Genomic DNA, 22,630 nt, shown 5'->3' with positions numbered 1-22,630 from the left:
TATTATATAAATGTTTATTTTAATATATATACTTACATATTAAGTGTGTATATATGTGTGTGTGTGTGTGTGTATATATATATATATATAAATATAATTTCTATGTATATATTTTGGTGTGGTTGTTCAAATCCAAGGCCAGTAGCCTAATGGGACATTTCATAAAAAGGATATGTATATTCTTTATTATTGAGCCTTTTAAATTTAATTTGGTCCAAAATATAATCATTTTGGGTAGCACAAGTATAAACTACATTTCACTTGAAATCATTGGGCATAAATATCAGCTTTCATTTTTCATCTTAGATAAAATAATAGGTTATATCTCCATTCTTATTTTTAAAATATGCACAATTAACCTGGACTTCAGTTAGTTGTGTGTGCAGATACATTTTAGCATTAAAACTTATCATTTTATATCATTTTTAATAAACTACAATAGTCTATTTACTTGAATATCCATTATGACCCTTTTTAGGCTATTCTTTACTCTGCCGGGTTTTCCTATGAATAAGGCAAGAACATTTATTGGCATATGCCATCATTTTATTTAGTACTAATATCCTCTGAGAAAAAGCAAATTTGAATTCAAAGTATGCATTGTATCATCCAAGGTTTTTTTCTTCCCCCACCTCAAATCTGCATTCTTTGGCTTAATGGAATGAGAGAAGAATAAGGGTTTCCCTACATATTCGACTAACCTGATGAAACTTCTCAGTAAGAATTTCAATAAGATTTTCGTATCTGGTAAGGATAGTAACCACAGACATTAATCTGTAAACAGATTACATGGTATAAAAAAAGATTATCAAATTATTTTCACTTTAATGTGTAAAGCACAACAAAGGACAAATCTGACACCTCCCAAAGGAAAAAGAAAAAGAGAATTCCAGAAAGTAATCTCAGACATTAGACAACCCCTGAGATTCTATTTGCAGTAAGATTTAAGTAATTTTTTGAACCTGTAAATGGCATGTTAAGCTTAGAGTTCTGGGTGCACAGTGCAGAAGATGGAATCTGATTCCTCATTCTGATATATGACAGTATATGACTATGAACAAGTCACTTAACCTCTGCACTGTGGTGCACTGGTGTCTATTCCAAGTATAACAGAAAGGGGTTAGACAAGTTTGTCACTTAGGCATTTTTTAGCTGAATGTCACTTAATTGATAAGCTTAATTTTATTCCCATCACTGAGGAAAGTTAAACATTTTCCTTCACACTATTTTTGTCAACCAATCACTGCTTTGTTTTCTCCATGAAAACTAGAAGTTATCCATAAATACTAAAATGCTAGTATTTTAATAACCACTTAAATAATGTTGGCTTACTGATGAAGCTATCTTATTAAATTTCTTCATTTTGTAACTTAGAAAAACTGGGGAAATGCTATAAATTTCCAAAGAATCCTAAAATTGATGTCGAAGCTCAACTATAGTGTCTAAGTCAGGGTTGATGATATGCAAGTGTTCTCATCTTAACAAAGCATTTTGAATCATAAGTATAGGATACTAACTACTGAATATGGAAATTATTTTCAAATTCTCCAAGTGATGAAAAATAATCATTGCTAAAATAGAGATGCATCTTATATTCTGTAAGTTTATCTCTTAAGAAGAATTAGCCATTGAAATGCTGAAGTTATGGATTTCAGGACTCTCCAGGAAGCACAGCAATGAACGTTGGAAGAACAATACCCAATCATTGTTAATTTGTGAAAATTGGTTCAAGAGAAGGTACACAAAACATCAGGAAATTTCAGCATTGGTGGATCTACTCTGAAGGCAGTTTTTTATTTTTTTCTCTAAGACTAATGGAATATAACTGCCTATCAATACTCTATCTTTGATCTTTATCTTTAGGACTTCATAGCTAACCCAAACTTGGAATTTCACAATTATTTTCCTACATACAGAGAAAGTGAACGAACCTGCACTTTCTCAATGAAGAACATGCCACAACATTTTCTAAATGCCTCTTTAATTCTCTCAGAGATCGGATTTTACCCTAACCCGAGATGTACTTCTACCACCATATTGTTGACACAGTCAAAATCCTAGCATCAACTCATCTTAGGCAACATAGACACAGCTAAAACATCACCATGGTGGAAAGATTGCATGTAAGCCTATATGGAAACCAGCTTTAGCAGATTTATAATGACTATGGTTGTGTGGTACATAAAGGAACACCCATAAATTTGTGGGAATTAGGAACTGGTCTAGGAAGAAAACCAAGGCAAGTTACAGCCACCTTGTGTAATCAAGCAACCTGCAGGAGGTTGCCTAGGAGGCACAGAGTGTATTGCTTTGTGCAGTGGAGGTCTCACAGCGTTGTAGTCCCATTACTATTCTCATCACATACAGATATAAAGATAATTGGGTCTCACACATAACTTTCTAAGCCTAAGTTTCCCTATATGCAGAATATGGTTATTGGGTCTATGTTTTCTCACAGAGCTGCTTTGCTCATTAATGAGATCATGACTACCGCTTCCTTTGAGCTCTTTGAACTAAGGAACTCTATAAATAAAAGACCCTATTATTTCACCACTCTTGTTACTCACTAAAGAAACGTTCCCTGAAAATATAGCCTTTCACTTGCTCTGTGTGTAAAATCTCCGTTGCCTGCGATGGGAGGGTTTGTGTGGCATAATTACAGGAATCTGCCTGTTCTGCTGGGTATTGTACAGTAGCGTTCCAAAACATTTTTAAGAAAAGGGATGCTAACACCCACCCACACTTCACCGAACACGGCTAATGCAGAACACTGACTCCAGATGTCTGCAGCTTGCTTCCAAAAACCCTTCGTCTCCGGATACTCTGAAATTTAAATGTTAAAAAAGCATCCCTGAAGAGTGGGTATTAGGGCTTTATCAATAACTCTACTCGTACTTTGGGGAGTCTTGACTATGTTTTCCTCAAATTTTGTTTTAGGGGCTTGCTTTTTGTACTCTTTTGAATAGAGAGAGATTAACAACACTGGCAGTACCATTAATGCTGACAGGCCGAAGAGCTTTCTCCTCATTTTCCCTATTTTTCTTTAGTTTATAAAAGACTAAATTGGTGACGAATAGAGACAAAACAATAATGCTTATTCATGTAGGTTTTGCATCTCCAAATGCTATTATACTATATCATGAATACATTTTATTACAGTGATTTAAGTAAAATTCCAGAATATAATTTAGCCATGTGCAAATGATGTATACACAGTATATTTTTAAAAGCTGTGTGATACTAAGTGTAGAAGCATGCCACAAGAGAATGGGGTTTTAAGTTATTTTCATTTAATATTTATACATTCTATGTATTTAGTACTATGTCATAGCTTTGAGCTATTTTTTTCTGTAAATAAGATAAGTTAAAAGTGATATTATTGATATTATTTGCATTATTTTAATTCCTGGAAATTAGCGGTCAGGATTTATTTATGTATTCTCCCTTGCCACTTACAGGCTTAAGTGTTCTAAGAAGGGTTTTCTTTATCTCCATAATTTCAATATTTCTTTCCTGTAATCCTTAAGATTTGAATGTATTTTACTTCATTAAATCTTCTGATGTGCAATCTCTAATGAGCTACAAGTTTAGTATAAGAGTTCATTTATATGTGAGCATACTAAAAAATACTTGGAAGTAATCAGCATTCTAAAAAGCAGTTCCTAAATTCAGATAACTAGGCATCCTGCATTCAGTCCACCTGTTTTTTTAACTCTGAGTTAAAACCTTTTTTCTTATTCACAAAAGTTAACAAATGTGAATTATTAGGAACAACAAAAAAGTAAAATCTAATCTATTTTTCGTAAATAAAAGAATCACATCTTAATGTCCCTTGAAAATGTTCATATTAACTACCTTCATTTTGTACAACCTGTTTTTGCATATCTGCTTTTCCCCAACTCCTTTCTTATTACTATTTTAATTTATTTGAACAGGTTTCAATATACTTTTTTAATAATGGAAAAATAACTAAATTAAACTAACTTCATGTCATGATCTTCTAAATGCCAAATAGTTAAAGCCCACTAATTCCAAAACTTTTTTAAAGTCAGTATTAACATACATATGCAACATAAAAATGATATATATAAATATACGTATATGTGTAAATACATGTGTGTATGTATATATATACAATATATTCAATATATGTGTGTATGTATACATATTTTCACACAAGTATATTACATCTATAGTCAATATAGCCACATTGTCCTGTACAAAAATACACAGTCCAGATTATTGAGAAACTTGTGTCTGTATGAATGTGTGAATACATTTCTGCATATTTGCTCTAATATATACACATATGTATTTGTTTTGCAATCAAGTTTGCACATATATATATATATTTAGTTTTTATTTATTTATTTATTATTTTATTTGCTTGTTCATTTGTTTGAGAAAGAGAGATAGAGCATGAGTGGGGGCAGGAGAGAAGCAGGCTCCCCATTGAGCAAGGAGCCCAAAGCCGAACTTGATCCCAGGACTCTGACCGACATCATGACCTGAACTGAAGGCAGATCTTAATCGACTGAGCCACCCAGGTGTCCCTAGTTTTTATTTTAATTCCACTTAGTTAATATACAGTCTTATATTAGCTCCAGGTGTATAATTCCGTAATTCAACATTTCTATACATACCTGTGTTCATCTCCAGATGTGCATTCCTAAACCCCACCACCTTTTCCCCCATCTTCCCCACCCACCTCCCCTCTGGTAACCATCAGTTTTGTTCTCTATAGTTCAGAGTCTGTTTCTTGGTTTCCTCTCTCTCCCTCTCTTACTTTTTTCCTTTTGCTCATTTCTTTTGTTTCTTAAATTCCACATACGAGTGAAATCATATGCCACTTGTCCCCAAGCTCTGACTTATTTTGCTAAGCATTATACTCCATAGCTCCATCCACACTATTGCAAGATTTCATGGCAAGATTTCATACTTTTTTGAGGCTGAATAATATTCAGCCTCTTGTTTCCTGTGTTGTTCATTTCAGCCATTCTGACTGGTGTCAGGTGATATCTCATTGTAGTTTTGATTTGTATTTCCCTGATGATAAGTGATGTTGAGCATCTTTTCATGCACCTGTTAGCCATCTGGATGTCTTCTTTGAAAAAAATGTTGGGGCGCCTGGGTGGCTCAGTGGGTTGAGCCGCTGCCTTTGGCTCAGGTCATGATCTCAGGGTCCTGGGATCGAGTCCCGCATCGGGCTCTTGCTCAGCAGGGAGCCTGCTTCCCTCTCTCTCTCTCTCTCTCTGCCTGCCTCTCTGCCTACTTGTGATTTCTCTCTGTCAAATAAATAAATAAAATCTTAAAAAAAAAATCAGAGTTGTTTATAAAAAAAAAAAATGTCCTTTCACGTCTTTCACCCATTTTTAAACTGGATTATGTGTTCTTTGGGTATTGAGTTTGATAAGTTCTTTATAGATTTTTGGTACTAATTCTTTACCATATACATCATTTGCAAATATCTTCTCCCATTCTGAAGGCTGTCTTTTAGTTTTGTTGATTGTTTCCTTTGCTGTGCAGAACCTTTTTATTTTGATGTAATAATTTCTTTTTGCTTTTGTGTCCCTTATCTCTGAAGACACAGCTGGAAAGAAGTTGCTGATGTCTAAGAAGTTACTGCCTGTATTCTCTTCTAGGATTTTGATGGATTTCTGTCTCATATTTAGGTCCTTAATCCATGTTGAGTTTGTTTTTATATATGATGTAAGAATGCAGTCTAGTTTCATTCTTTTGCACATTGCTTTCCAGTTTTCCCAACACTACTTGTTGAAGAGACTCTCTTTTTCCCATTAGATCTTCTTTCTTGCTTTGTCAAAGATTAATTGACCCTACGATTGTGGATTTATTTCTGGATTTTTTGATGTATGTGTCTATTTTTGTGCCAGTACCCTACTGTTTTCATTAATATCACTTTGTAATGTACCTTTAAGTCTGGAACTGTGATGCCTCCAGCACTGCTTTTCTTTTTCAAGGTGGCTCTGGCTATATGGAATCTTTCATGGTTCCATACAAATTTTAGGATCGTTTGTTCTAGCTCTGTGATGATTGCTTTGAGTAGTATAAACATTTTAACAGTATTTATTCTTCCAATCCATAAGCATGAAATGTCTTTCCATATCATTGTATTGCCTTCAATTTATTTCATCAAAGTTTTATAGTTTCCAGAGTTCTGTCTTTTATCTTTTTGGTTAGGTTTATTTCTAAGTATCTTATTATTTTTGGTGCAACTGTAAATGGGATGGTTTTCTTTTTCTTTTTTTAATTTAATTTTATTTATTTGAGAGAGAAAGTGTGGGGAAGAGGAGCAAAGGGAGAGAGGCAGACAGAACCAGTCTCCCACAAGGCAGGGAGTCTGATGCTGGGCTGGATCCCAGGATTCTGGGATCATGACCTGAGCCAAAAACAGACAATTAACCAATAGACACTCAGGTGCTCCCATGATTGTTTTCTTAATTTCTTTTTCTGTTGCCTTATTATGGTGTATAGAAATGGAAAATACGTTACTGTTTTTGTTTATCGGTTCTAGCAGGGTTTGGTGGAGTCCTTTGGGTTTTCTATGTATAGTATCCTGTCATCTGCAAATAGTGAAAATTTTATTTCTTCCTTACCAATTTTGATTTCTTCTACTTTTTTTTGTTGTCTGATTGCTGTGTTTAGGACTTCCAGCACAATGTTGAATAAAAGTGGTGAGTGGACATCTTGTCTTGTTCCAGAACTTAGGGAAAAGCTCTCAGTTTTTCCTCATTAAGGATTATGTTAGCTGTGGGTTTTTCATAAATGACTTTTATTATGTTGCAGTATATTCCCTCTAAACCTACTTTGTGGATGGTTTTTATCATGAATGGATGTTGTACTTTGTCAAAATTTTTTTCTGTGTCTAGTGAAATGATCATGTGGTTCTTATTCTATTATTGATGTGATGTATCCCATTGATTGATTAGTGAATATTGAACCAGGCTTCCAACTCAGGAATAAATCCCATATAATTTTAATTGTGAAATTTTCCTGAAGTGATAATATTAGTTCATGTTAGCTATATTTTTAAGTAATTGATATATTTCTGAATAAAAAGCAATATAATGCATGTAAAATTCATACATTTCTATAATACTAAATGTACTTCAGAAATATTAAGTGGGTCTTTTTCCCTACTGATGTGAAATGTCTTTTTTTAATATGTTAAATTCCCAAACAGGCATGAGGAATAGTAATAGAGTCATTCTGACATACTATGTGTGAGATTACAAATAGTCTTAATATTTAAAGAAAGCACATGTTCAGGGGACCAAAAAAAAGAGAGAGAGGAAAACCATTAAACAGACTCTAAACTATAGAGAACAAACAGAAGGCTACTGGAGGGGAGACACAGTGGGATGGGTATGAAGGAAGACACTTATGATGAGCACTGGGTATTATATATAAGGGATGAATCACTAAATTCTACACCCAAAACTAATATTACACTATATGTTAACTAACCAGTATTTAAATGAAAACCTGAAAGAAATGTAAAAAAATAAATAAATATAAATAAATAAATAAACAAAGCAACAGAGCAACACGTTTAGATATACTTACATTACAATCAATAATTACAATCACTAATTACAATCAGTAATAAATATCAAAAATAGGGTCTGAAGAACTTTTCCATGATATCGATTCATTGGTTCATGGTGTATTTTTTAAGACTACAAAAATGTGGAATAATCTTAATTCTAAAGGTAAAATGTCACTTAAATGAAGCTTATTTTATATATTCAGATACTTAAAATAATGTCTTAGGAGAACAATTAATGAAATGCCCAAAATACAATCCAAATTAATTGGAATAAGATGTCAACTTAAAAAGATAAAAAAAAAAAAGGAAGAAAGAAAAAGATTAAACCATACATAACTGGTATCTCAAGGCCCAAATGAAGTAATCTTAACATTCATATTTACCTGATATGTATGGGATATGAAGTGTTAACGAGAACCCAGGCAGCTTGCTAACCCATCCCAGACTTTGTGACATGTTTTCCAAACCCCAACAATATAGCTAAGGGGGTTTACCCATCAATTTATTCAGGGAAAAAAAAAATACACACACACACACACACACACGATACACACGTATGCATGCATGTACACACAACACACATAAATGATATATAAACATGCATATGCCTACATATAATACATGTACATGTGTGTAAATGTGCACACATATGTGTGTACCCTAGATACACATACATATGTGTATCATATAGTCTATAATATATGTTATATGTCTATATGTGTGTACATATAATATATGCGTGGTATATATGTATTTGCATGTGTACATATATGTGTGTATGCATATTATATGTGGCTATGTGTTATATATGTATCCTTTCCTACTTAACAAAGTAATTCCCAGTATTTTTGTTACCCATTGTAGTGTCCATGAACAAGTTTCATGAAGATAGGTACTCATAAACAAATGTCTGTCAGATGGCCATCATGTTTGCTTTTCCAGAGCTCCTACCAAATAAAGCAATCCGGCTTTGTGTCATGGTTTTCTCAACGTGGTAGTCAGAACTCGGCAACATCAAAGTCTATGAATCATTGTTTGGCAACTAAGTTGCTTGGTCCTGCAGTTCCCACCTGATGCCTAGCTGCACAGAGAACATATTTGTTTTGTGGAAAGCCTTTCCCTTACAAAAACATGCACTTTCTTAATACCTCAGTAAACTCCTCAATAATAGAAATGAGGTTTTCATTCAAGCATTTTGAAACACATAGAGAAGGGCTCATGACAATTCCACATCAAACAAACAACAGAAAACAGTATATAGTTTCAGGATATTTCAGGAGCTTTTATGATAGAAATTTTTATATTTAGATTTTTCTGATATATTCATATTGCTTCTTTGGTATTTTTCAATTGTACAGACCAGTGATTTAAATTTAATAAACAATTGCAAATTTCTGAAGATACTAGTTTTGTTTGGAAGCTGACATAAGATAATGAATATTATCTACAAAAAAAAAGAAAATTTCAAAAGGTATATTCTTGAATTTAATCTAGTGAGAAAAAAGGTCACAAAATAGTATTTCCCAGTATAAGTTAACAAGCTTTCTTACTTTCTGTATTAAAATTTAAATTACAGGAAAATCAAACCAAAATAGCAGTGATTATATTATCACTTTGAAAATAGCTAGTTTCCAGTAGCAATTGCATATATAACTAAAAAAAAAAAAAAAAAGTATTCCATTACTCCACACTTAACTAAATATGGACAGTTAATAGAACAGAGAATGCTAAGCTTCAAAATCCTTATAATGCTTCAATCATTTTACAAGAATATGCTAGAAAAATACATACTTTAAAATACATATTAGCTCAACAGACTAAAATATTCAATTAAAAAGTAATCATATTGACTTGAGCAGATTAAAATCACTTTGTACATTACTTTTGATTCTGGGAAGGCATAATTACAATAGTAAAACACTGTACTTGGCAGCTACTGGAATTCATTTAAAAATGCGATTAATATCAAGGGAAAATGAAAAATATTTCCAACAAACTGAACAATCATGAGTTTTCTTCAACTCAGCCTATATACTAAATCTTAGCTAATCTGCTGAATTACATAACTTATTTGTTCCAGCATTTCCATAATATGGGCGTAAAACTATTTACTGCCTGGGTAGGATGAATCTTTCTGAAGAGCACTGGTAATATTATAGTTGTTGGTCATCATTGCTGACCAGAGCATACATACAGCAAGAAGAAAAACTAAAAGCTTTCCTTCTTTCTCAGTTTCAACCCCAATCCCAACCAGCTGGATAACAAGAAGTCCCTGCTCCTGTGGTATATGTGAAATTCTTATTTGAGTTGCAGTCAAGTATTTATGCTCCTTTTCTATAAAAAGTTTACATTCACAATCTGAAAAAAAAGTTCTATATGTATAACTTGTAATAAACATGTAATAAACAACTTAATAATTCATACAATATATTTAAAGTTGATTTGCATTATCTTGGAAGTTAGAGCTATTTAGTTTCTCTTTGATCTTTTAAAAATATACCCTATAAGAGACTACAGACACACACACACACACACACACGCACTCACACATATATACATGCACATAGGAAACATTGAAAGAAAGACAGTCTATGATCATGAATAACTTCCACTTCTAGACAGAAGATAAATAAAATTTAATCCCAAAAATTCCTTGAAATTTTACCCATAGTTAACTTCAACAAATCACTCAAATGGTCATATTCTAAACTATATTATAGTCATAAAACTCCAACTTCTGGAATTTATTTAAAATTTTCTTCAAATTGGTCTTGGGTCTTTTGAGTTAATATCCAATCCTTCTCATTATAATGCTCCCAGAAACTATTACCAGTACCTCAGCTTGGCTCACAAGAAAAAATTTACTTACCAAAAAAACCTGTATTTGTTTAATGAGTGCCCAGTATGCTCCACATTCATTTCTAAGTGCTAATAGTGAATCGAGAAATTTAATATTAATAAAAGCACTGTGAGGTAGGGCATATCATTAACTCCATTTTACAAAGAAACTGACAAAAGAGGTTCAGTGATTTGCCAGAGGTCACTGCCTACTAAAGGTCAAAGACAGGCATCCACACAGATCATCTGGATGCAAAGTTCATACCCTCAATCCCTAGTGAGGTAACTTCTCCATGACAATAGGTTGGATTTGAGTACTTCTTTCTTCCTTTTGATATGTCCTACCCAGGGCAGCTCACCACATTCTGGCACTACTCTTGACTACATTCTCTCACAGGGGTCAAAAAAACTTATGTTTGCATTTCTACTTCCCATGTATATATGAAAATACGAATACATATAAATAGGAGGAAAGAAATACATAGATAAAAATAAATATAAATATGAATACATCTAAATAGGAGTAAAGAAATATACATATTTCTTTATAGATATAAAGCACCTTATTATTCCTAAAATAAGCAACATCATATTTTATATTATTAGGATGGCCACTGTTAAGACCTGAGTTTGCAACCCTTACTTCAGTCTTTCCAAAAACTCCATACTCTTACTTAGTCAACAACTTTTTCTTCAACCTCTTAGAGACCTCAAGTTATAGGACTTTCCCTTCAGTCAAAATTCCTTTCCACTGTTGGGTTTTATTGTCTTTTTTTTTTTTTTTTAAAGATTTTATTTATTTATTTGAGAGAGAGAAAGAGAAAGAAAGCACATAAGTAGGAGAGGACCAGAGGGAGAGGGATAGGCAGACTCTGCACAGAGCACGGAAGTCAGTCCCGTGACTGTGAGACCATGACCCGCACCAAAATCAAGAGTCAGAAGCTTACCTGAGCCATCCAGGTGCCCCTTGTCCTTTCTTTCTAAATGCTTTTCAGTTCTAATGGCAAATGCTTCAACATTAAACTTGTTACCTTCTCAGTCCAACTCATTCTACTTACTCTGCGCTTACACTCCCAAATTGAAACATTCCAAAATAATCTTGCTTTCTTGTCTGTTGGTGCTAAATACACTTCTTTCTCAAATCTAAATGATGACTGAGCCTTGCCTTTGAAACTTTCATTGATTTTTACCTTTTTAATATTCTCTTCCTACTTCTCAGTTAATCTATCCCAATAATTTGCATCTTCTCTAGATCCTATCCTTTCAACGGAACAATCTTTGAATAGATTGTTCATTGCGCTGAATTGTGTCCTGTAGTCTTGTCACTTCCTGTTCTTTCACACTGCTGACTGAGGGATCTTTCAAAAATGCAAGTCTGGGGCACCTGGGTGGCTCAGTGGGTTAAAGCCTCTGCCTTCGGCTCAGGTCATGATCCCAGGGACCTGGGATTGAGCCCTGAGTCTGACTCTCTGCTCAGTCTGCTTCTCCCTCTCTCTCTGCCTGCCTCTCTGCCTACTTGTCATTTCTGTCTGTCAAATAAATAAATAAAATCTTAAAAAAAAAAAAAAAGCAAGTCTGATCATGTTGTCAACCTGCTTATAATATTCTGTGACTGTCTGCGGCCTATAGAATGAAGGTCAAGTCTTTTAATACTCAGGTCACATTCCAAAGTCCATCACTCAAGCTGTGACTAGAGCAAAATTCAGTCTCTGTGTATTAACACCGAGTGTCTAGAATATAGAAAATTTCTGTCTCAATTTTATAGAATTTCTTGATAGTTTAATAATTTATCCATATCTGGTCCTTTCACAGAAATCAGCAAAATTTCAACAAATTTAGAATATGTAGTCTAAATGGTATCTGCATATTTTCCTTTCCAGAATTCTTATGATTGCCCTAGAAAGAATTCAAATACCAATGGATTCTCTACATATAGTGACAATGGCTTTTATATAGAGAGTATATTTAACCTCAGATTTTTATGGACTAGTCCCCTAATTGCTCAAAAGCTGTCTTACAAAAAACATACATATTATTTTCCTTTTTCTTAAATATAAACAAAGCAAAACAAAAACTTTAGCCATTTCTTCTACCCCTCAATCTCCTACCTTTAGCAATCATCAATCTGTTCTCTGCATCTATGACACATACATATATATGAAATATAATTCATATTATAGATATTGCATGCAATATATTCCACATATAAGAGAGATTATACGCTTCTCTCTTCTGTCTGCTTTATTTCATTTATCATAATGCCCTTGAGGTCTATTCACGCTGTCATAAATAGCAAGATTTTATTCCTTTTTTATGGCTTTCTTTATTCATTCATCCATCAGTAAACACTTAAGATTGTTTCGATGTCTTAGCTTCTGTATAATCCTGCAATGAATGTAGGGGTGCATATATACTTTCAAATTAGTGTTTTGATCTTCTTCGGATAAATACCCAGAAATGGAATTACTGGATCATATGGTAGTTTTATTTTCAAATTTTTGAGGAACCTCCACATTGTTTTCCATATTTACACCAATTTACATTTCCACCTGGAGCGCACAATTATTCCATTTTTCCACATCATCACCAACACTTATTTCTAGTCTTTCTGATAATAACCATTCTAGCAGGTATGAGGTTATATCTCTTGTGGTTGGATTGGTATTTCCCTGATGTTAAGTGATGTTGAGCATTTTTTCAAGTGTCTGTTTGCCATCTGTATGTCTTCTTTGGAAAAATGTCTTCTGCCCATTTTTTAATCAGATCATATGGGTTTTTGTTGTTGTTGTTAAGTTGTATGAGTCCTTTATATATTTTAGATGTCAGCTTCTTTCCCATTGCATATTCTTGGCTCCTTTTTCATAATTTAATTGACCATATATGCATAGATTTATTTCTGGGCTCTCTATTCCATGCTATTGATCTACATGTGTGTTTCAATGCCAATAACATACTGTTTTCATTACTACAGCCTGGTGGTGGGCATTAAGGAAGGAACGTATCGCATGGAGCACTGGGTGTGGTGCATAAACAATGATTCATGGAACACTGAAAAAATAAAATAAAATTAAGATGTTAAAAAAAATTTACTACTGCTTTGTAATATAACTTGAATTCAGAGATTGTCTTGCTTCCAGCTTTGTTCCTCTATCTTAATATTGCTTTGGCTATTCACCATCTTTTATGGTTCTATACAAATTTTTGGATTGTTTATTCTATTTCTATGTAAAAGTACATTGGCATTTTGATAGGAATTGTATTTAATCTACAGAATTCTTTGAGTATTATGAACATTTTAGCAATATTTATTCTTCCAAACTGTGAATAGTGAGTAGTTTTCCATTTATTAGTGTCTTCCTCAATTTTTTTATTAATGTTCTATAATTTTTCAACATACACATCTTTACATCCATGGTTATATTTATTCCTAGGTATTTTATTCTTTTTGATACAGTTGTAAATGAGATTTTTTTCTTAATATCTCTTCCTTATAGTTTATTATTAGTGAATAAAACAACATATTTTTGAATTTTGACTTTGTATTCTTCAACTTTTTTTATTTTTTATTTTTTTATTTGTTTATTGTTTCTTGAGTTTTGATGGAGTCTTCAAGGTTTTTATAATGATATCATGTCATCTGTGAACCCAACTTGGGTTCCCTTTATTTCATTTTCTTGACTAATTGCTCTGGCGAGAACTTCCAAGACTTTGTTGAATAAAAGTGGTGAGTGTGGACATCCTTGTTCTGTTCATCTTATAAGAAAGGCTTTTACCTTTTCACCTTTGAGTATGATGTCAGTTGTGGGGTTGTCACATATGGCCTTTATTATATTGAAGTACATTCTTCCATACCTAATTGGTTGAGAGTTTCTATCAAAAATGGATGTTGAATTTTATCAAATGCTTTTTTTTTGCATTTATTGAGATGATCGTATAATTTTAAAAATTTTTAAGTCTTTTAATTCCAGTATAGTTAACATACAGTGTTATATTGGTTTCAGGTTATGATATAGTTTTTTTAACGATTTTATATCTTTAAGCAACAATTTTACATACAGCTTGTCATGATAAGTGTACTCTTTAATCCCCATTACCTATTTCACCCATCTCCTCCATCCACCTCCCTTCTGGTAGCCATCAGTTTATTCTCCATAGTTAAGAGCCCATTTCTTGATTAGTCTCTCTCTCTTTCTCTCTTACTTTTTTTTCCCCTTTGTTTATATTGTTTCTTAAATTCCACATAGGAATGAAGTTATATAATCTTAATTCTTTATTTTGTTAACATGGCATATCACACTGATTTGCAGATGTTGAAATATACTTTCATCCCTGGATAAACTCCACTTAATCATGATGTATAATCCTTTTAATGTATTGTTAAATTTGGTTGGCTGATATTTTGTTGAGGAATTTTACATCTATGTAAATAATTAAGGATATTGGCTTGTATTTTCTTTTCCTGTGTTATTCTTTGGATTTGGTATCAGGATAATGCTGGCCTAGTAAAATGAGTTTAAAAGATTTCCTCTTCTGTATTTTGGGAGAGTTTAAGAAAGACTAGTATTCTTCAAATGTTTGGTACAATTCACCAATGAGACCCTCTGGCCCTGGGCTTTTATTGATTGGGAGTTTTGATTACTAATTTAATCTCCTTACTAGTAACTGCTCTGTTCAGTTTTCTATGTAATCATGATTCTTTCTTGGCAGATTATATGTTTCTGGAAATATATCTATTTTCACAGCTTGTCCAATTTATCAGTATATAATTGTTCATAACAGTCTGTTATGACCCTTTGTGTATTTCTGTGGTAACAGAAAATCTCCTCTTCCATTTCTAATTTTATTTAAGTCCTATCTCTTTTTTGAATAAGTGTAGCTAAAGGTTAGTACATTTTGTTTTTCTTTTCAAAGAACAAACTCTTTCCCAGTGTCTTTTTATCTCTATTTTACTCTGCTCTAATCTTTGTTATTTCCTTCTTTCTAACTAACTTTGAGTATCACGTGTTCTTCTTTTCTAACTCTTTGAGGTATATAGTTATGTTATTTTAGACTTTTTTGTTTCTTAAAGTAGGCATTTATCACTATGAACTTTCCTCTTAGAACTACTTTTGCTGCATCCCATACATTTTGGTATGTTCCATTTCCATTTTCATTTGTCTCAAAGGAACTTTTTAAGAAGGCATTTTTAAGTTTATTTTTTGATTTCTTCTTTGTCTCATTTAGTAGCATGTTGTTTCTTCACATATTCATAAGTTTACCAGTTTTCTTCATGTAAGTAACTTCTTGTTTCATACCACTGTAGTCAGATAAAAAAAGTTGATATGACTTCAATCTTTTTTAATTTATTAAAACTGTTTTGTGACCTATCATATGATCTATCTTGGAAAATGTTCCATGTACAATTGAGAAGAATATGTATTCAGCTTCTTTTGAATGGACTGTCTTGTAAATATCTGTTTGCCAATCTGGTCTAATGTGTCATTTAAGGCCAATATTTTCTTACTGATTTTTTGCTGAGATGATCTTTGCATTGATGTAAGTGGGGTAATAAATCCTGTACTATTACTGTATTGCTGTCTATTTCTCCCTTTAGGTCTATTAATATTTGCTTTACATATTTAATTGTTCCTATATTGGATACATAAATATTTACAAATGTTATATCTTCTTGTTGGATTGATCCCTATATCACTAAATGTTTTTCTTAATTAAATACTTTAGGTCTTTAGATGTCAAAAGACTTTTCTTTGAGTGATAAGTTCTATTCTACCTGGAATGTGATGAGTTTGCTATTTCAAGTGTGGCTTGAAGCCTGGTGGCATCTAGGGTGGCTGCGGAAGCCTGGTGGCATCTAGGCTTCCATGAGGGATGTCTGCATGCCTATCATCCTCTTTGACCTTTCAGTCAGAAGTAGTCTGCCATAATTCTCATAGTAGAAACCAGAATATAAGAAAGCCCCTGCCAACGCTTCCTAAGAATTCAGACTATTCTTTGGTTTACAGGATCTTCTATTACCTTCTTTTACCTTTTAATTTCTCTGAACTTTCAGTTTTACATCCTTGTTCCTAAACATTTACATAAAACTCCTCCCCATGTTTAATCAGCAGGTATAAATAATCTATTTCAGAAATCTCACCTCATTTTTCTTTCAACAACCTTCTTTTGTTTTCTATAAGAATACCATGTCTTATAGGAAATAGCAAATGATCAAGCAATTCTCAAAATTCATAAAAATACAGTATTCGCTTAGCCATAGGCCTTTGAGACCTGAACATGAAGCAATTGTTCTACATGAGCTAGTCCAACATGAACTAGTGGGTCCCCATAAGTAGATGGGAATTAATAAACCCTTGCCTCTGCTGGAAACATTCAACATTTGGCTAACTCTCCTGCATTTGGTTCTCTTTCATGAGAAATATACAAAGTCAGTTATATACTAAGTAGGAGTATTTATGGGAGAAATATTCCCTGATTTATGAATTGCTTTGCGACTCTGAACTTTGGCTTCCCTAAGTGCAGTGACTCTTATAATTGATATGACCATTGCAGGGATCTTGTTTATGTGTATAAAGTTGTTATGCATACTAACTCCTGAGAAGTATAGGGTTTTTAAAAGAGAGAAGATACTGCATTATATCTCCTTGTACCTGAGCTATCTGCTGAGTGACTACTTCAAAAACTTCTGATGAAGAGCTATGCCTAATATTAGCCTGGTATCAAGATGGGGTTTTTGATCAATACCCTTCTGGGCCTACTGTCTAATATAGCTCTGTGAGCTAAGAAATTTCCTCGTAGGACCTGCAGAAACTATGAGTGTTTAGCAAACCAATTTTAAATTAATTTTGAGATACATTTATTTCAAATTTAAAAAATCAAGTAAAAAATTTAAAAATTTAAATATTTTGCTACAAATCATATAATGCATTTCAGGGTCACTTCAGGGGCACTTGGATGGCTCAGTTGGTTAAGCATCTGATTTCAGCTCAAGTCATGATCTCAGGGTCTTTGGATGGAGCCCTGCATTGGGCTCCAACATCACCAGGGAGTCTGCTTGTCCCTTTTCCTCTGCACCCTCCCCTGCTTGTTCTCTCTCCCTCTCAAATAATTAAAAACTTAAAAAAAAAAAAGTCACTTCAAAATGATAAAAGGTTCAATACACCTAATAATATGATCTCAAAAGTAAATAAAATACTGGAAAAGTCATAAGAGAAATAAATTTATAATCATAGTGGTAATTACTCTCTTCTTTCAGTAATTACTGGAAAAAGAAAATTTTACTTTAGATAAATTTTAAAAACATTCTTAACAGAACATCATCACTATATTATAGAACTCTATGTTCAACAACCATAAACGTCACATTTTCTAGCACACATGAGGAAGACAATTCAAAATAACATAAATCAAAATAACAGAAAAGGAACACTTACCACTAGGATAATGCTGATATATATATATATATATATATATGAATATATATATATATATATATATATGAAAAACATGAGAAATAAAAATTACAGAACAATCTCACTTAATAGCATATATAAAACCTAGAGCACCCAAACCAAAACCACATTAAAAGAACATTGAGCTCTTTTGGTCTCTGGCTGCTTGAAGCTCAGCCGCCATCATGAACAACACAGTAACTATCCAGACCAGGAAGTTCATGACCAACCGACTACTGTAGCTCAAATGGTCATTGGTGTCCTTCATCCTGGAAAGGCAACAGTACCTAAGACAGAAATTTGGGAAAAACTAGCCAAAATGTACAAGACCACACCAGATGTCATATTTGTATTTGGATTCAGAACCCATTTTGGTGGTGGCAAGACAACTGGCTTTGGCATAATTTCTGATTCCTTGGATTATGCAAAGAAAAATGAACCCAAACATAGACTTGCAAGACATTGTCTGTATGAGAAGAAAAAAGACCTCAAGAAAACAGTGAAAAGAATGCAAGAACAGAATGAAGAAAGTCAGGGGGACTGCAAAAGCCAATGCTGGTGCTGGCAAAAAGAAGGAGTAAAGATGCTTCAGTGGTTTTATGTGTGGGATTATGCAGATTTTTCATGAGAGGATTAATATATTAAGAATGTTAATATAAAAAAAGAATATTGAATCATGACCAAATTATGCAAACATAATTTAACAAAAGAAAATAAGTTAATGTCTTCTAGTATTAACTAACGTTTGAATATCAATCTAATTTTATTTCTTTTATGATATCAGTTTTGTTTTGATTATTGTTTTTTTTTTTTTAAGAAAAGGGTGGTATTTAATCTTTATTTATAGGACACTGCAGGAGAGGAGAGTCCACATAGAAATAAGAAACCCACTGGCAGGAGGAGCTTCATACAGTTTTTACAGTTTGGAACTGGTCAAGTAGAGTTTTGTTGTAAAAAGTGCTACAATAACAAAACACATTTAAAAAGAGTTATTAGTAGAGAAACAGTAAGACAAACTTCTACCAAACAAAGCACACCACAAACAACTTTCTGCGTCGGCTGTACAAGCTAAAAGTTAAAGGTCCCAGCAGTGCCATCCTGAACTGGAACGTATAGCCTTCAGAGGTAGTTTCTGGCACAACATTCTGATCTTCCTCTTCCTCTACAGAGAAATACTTCTCAATCAAGTTTAATGAAGCTTTGTACACAGACTCATTTTCATGGTTTTGTAGAGCCTCGATTTTGTCCAAACCTCCACATTCTTCAATCATTATACTAAGTTTCTCAGTTTCACCTAGTTTCTCAGCAGCCTGAAAGATGTTGGAAATGGCATCCAGAATGACCAGAATAATTTTGGTATCCTTTGCAGTTAAGAGGTTCATCAATGGTTCTATTATGCCACAATGGACGAGGTATACAATCTGTTCAACTGTCCCACCACTTGTATAGTTGGTCACAGCCCAGACAGCTTCCTTTTGTGTCTTAAAGTCTGCCTTAGAGAGAACACCAACGAGGAACGGGACTAATCCATGATTCACAACTTGCTGTATCTGGTCCTGGCGGCCAGCTGTGATGTTTGACATTGTCCACGTGGCTTCCTTCTGAATATTAGTTTTGGGGTTTGTTAGCAGGCTGGGAAAGATAGCAAGCGCTCCTGCGTCTATTACAACCTGAGTCTGTTCATCTGTCCCAGTGACAATATTTCCTATGGCTCTTAGCGCAGGAGTCACAATGGGCAATTCGGTAGCTCCGAGAAGCTTCACAAGCTGTGGCACAACTCCTGTTTTCACGACCATTTCAATCCGTTCGTTTGGACCATCCGTCAGGTAGGAGATGGCCCAGCAGGTATCTGCCAAGACCTCTGGATCATTGTGATGCAGGAGACGAACTAAGGTAGGAAGCATCTGCTCGACCGGCATCTAGCGGGGGTGCGGGGTTCTTGTTGCGACAAAGGTTTGAAAGTGTCCAAGTAAGGTTACGCAAGTAGCCACATGCTAACGATGACATATCAGGAACCGCGAGGAGAGCCAGAAGCGGATCAACCGCACCGTACTTGATAACCAAGTCTCGAAAAACGGAACCATCCCCTGCAATGTTTCCTAGAGCCCACACAGCCTGTTCGCTGATGTGGGCGTGGGAAGATGCCAACAGGGAAATGAACGCTGGGATCGCGCCTCCATCGACCACAGCCTTGGTCTGTTCTGAGGTCCCGGAAGCAATGTTGGTGAGAGCCCAAGCGGATTCAAACTGAATGGGACTACAATCAGTTCTGCCCAAGAAGGACACAAACTTTGGAATCAAACCAGCCCGGATTATGTTGTCTATGGGGGGCTGCTTTTCCCGAGAAAGCAGTTTCCTAGCAGCTTGAGTAGCCTGGAGCTGGCTTTCCAAATTGTTGCTATTTATGCCCTTGACAATGTCATCAACTGACCAATTTACAGTGCCCTGGTTGTTGCGGTTTTCCTGCAGTGGAGAGGTAGCATCATCGGGAAACGAGCTTACGTTTCTCCTTTTCAGCATCTGGTCATCCTTCTTCGCTTTCCTCAGCTCCACATTAACTTCTATTCGACGCCGCCTCATTTCTGGACTGTCTTTCCCCTTGTTCTTGAATCTGTTAAGGCGGGCAGCTGGTGAATTAGCATTCTCGTTGGTGGACATGGTTATGAGACAAAGGGAGAAAGCTACACGGCCGGCTCAGGCTTCCACGGGAGGCGGTCCGGGACGCGCAGGCTGCAGGTCAGCTGCCCTCAAAACGTCCACCACGAATCACCCCAAAGACGGTGTCTTGATTATTGTTTTTGTTTGTTGTCCTTTTTTCTTCTCTGATAATGTCTGATTTTTATTGTTGTTGCTTGTTTTTTATTTTTTTAAGATTTTATTTGTTTATTTATTTGTCAGAGAGAAAGAGAGAGCATAAGCAGGCAGAGTGGCAGGCAGAGGCAGAGAGAGAAGCAGGCTGAGCAAGGAACCCTATGTGGGACTTGATCCTAGGACTCTGGAATCATGATCCAAGCCAAGGTAGACGCTTAACCAGCTGAGTCACCCAAGCCCCCAGTGTTTTCTTTTCTTTATCCTTATGTCCTAAAAATTCTCTGGATCAGTTTATTTTTCTTTTACTTACTCTGCTTTAAGTATTAGTATATTTTATTGACGCCTGTAAGACTTCTGTTGTTCCGGTCCTCTCTCCTACTGGAAACCCTCCAATGGCTTCCATCTCACCTGAATAACTTCCATAGACCACAAGGCCCTCCCCTGGATCACTCAGCTCTAGCGCACTAACCTCCTACTCTGAAAGAATTTGTCAGATAGCTCAGAGAGTAAGAGAGAAATTACAGAACAGCTCTCTAGTAGTACAACTACTGGAGGGAACTGAGTACAGGCTTAGGTAGCCAATAGGAAAGCCACCCGACCTAGTCTTAGAAAAATACCCACCCCTCAAAAATCCCCAAGAAAGTAAAATGTAAAAATAAAACTGAAACAGATAAGAGTTATCCAAGCAGAAAGAAATTTCAAGTAGAAGGACTATCCTGTGTAAATGAGAGTGGTGAGGTGGGCTGTGTTGTGTCTGTGGCATTGCAAGTCACTAAGTAGGGCAAGAGTTAGAGCAGAGAGATAAATGGGAGATAAAGCTCGAGATGCAAGCCTGGGCCAAAAATAAAGAATTTTCACATCATTTTAATGAGTCAAACCTAAAACAGCCACAGCAAAATGATGCAGTCATTGAAGTGTTTCAAGCACTGGGGTCACACAGCTAAAGTTGAAATTGTGAGTGACCACTCTGACTACAGTGTGGAAACCTCCTGAAGGGGAGCCAGCCTGAGGCAGAGATACCAGATAGGAGGCCGTTGACATAATTCAGGTCATATGTAATTACAGGTAAAATAATTCAGAGGAAATGAGAGAGGGAGAAAGAGAGAGACAGGTGGAAAGACAGAGAGGAAGGAGGGGCAGAGGGAAAGAGAGATCTGAGAAGTTTAACGGCATAGTGGTGATTAAGTCTTGACAACTGATCGGAACTAAAGGTCAGAAGTTGGATAATATCTCTATGTATGTTAGACCATCTAGAATCAGGTGTAGTCAAGAAAAAAGTCTGGAACAGATGTTAAACGCTGCACACCACATCACAGAGGCAAGGTGTTGCCTTTCTTTGACTAAGAATGAGAACATGACAAAAAAGAACAAGTACAAAAGTTCAAAATATAGTTAATCACCCAAATGCCAGTCCCAAATAAAGGCCATCATTTAGATGCCTGACATGACAAGAAGACAAGAAGCCCTGTTTTGTCAAAGTCTCATAGTTCCCATGAGATCCTCTCAGGCAGTCACCAAAACCTATTGCTGTAGTTGGCCTTGAATTCTCCCTAATGGATGCCATTCAGTTACCGTTCTCTGATCATTCTGACAGAAAACTGAAGTCTGAAGAGACCTTGTTTGTTTGTCCTTTAATATCCAGGGGGAACAGTGTGCTTCCTGTTCCATCTGTGAAGCATCCTTGTTTTAATCAGTATCTCTTACATAAGCTAAAAGAGAAATTGATTGAAGCTGTTACTTTGGTGACAAAGAAAAAAAAATGTTTGCACAAACCTCAAGAGAAAAATAATGCTTTTGCACAGGCACAGGCAGAGCACTTACCTTTGGAGTATCAACACATTATATTATTGCATTAAAGAGCATACCTCAAAAAGTGATACAATCTGGATATTGTTTAGGGAAATTGGAAACTCTCTGTACTTTGCCAAGTGGCATAAATATTTTTCTCTTTCAAATTCTCTTTCTC

General features: G+C 34.8%; 2 pseudogenes; one reads left to right on the top strand and one right to left on the bottom strand.

The window, feature by feature from the left end:
• The first annotated feature begins 18,038 nt into the window (after positions 1-18,038).
• On the top strand, positions 18,039-18,443 carry LOC106007020 (annotated as a pseudogene).
• Positions 18,444-18,719: 276 nt separating this feature from the next.
• Positions 18,720-20,631, bottom strand: LOC123392034 (annotated as a pseudogene).
• Between the last annotated feature and the right edge of the window lie 1,999 nt (positions 20,632-22,630).

This window comes from Mustela putorius, unplaced genomic scaffold (assembly GCF_011764305.1).
Source record: "Mustela putorius furo isolate JIRA1106 unplaced genomic scaffold, ASM1176430v1.1 tig00000430_pilon_pilon_pilon, whole genome shotgun sequence".
Taxonomy (NCBI): Eukaryota; Metazoa; Chordata; class Mammalia; order Carnivora; family Mustelidae; genus Mustela; species Mustela putorius.
Note: the sequence above shows the minus strand (reverse complement) of the source record. Positions and strands in the feature narration are given on the sequence as shown.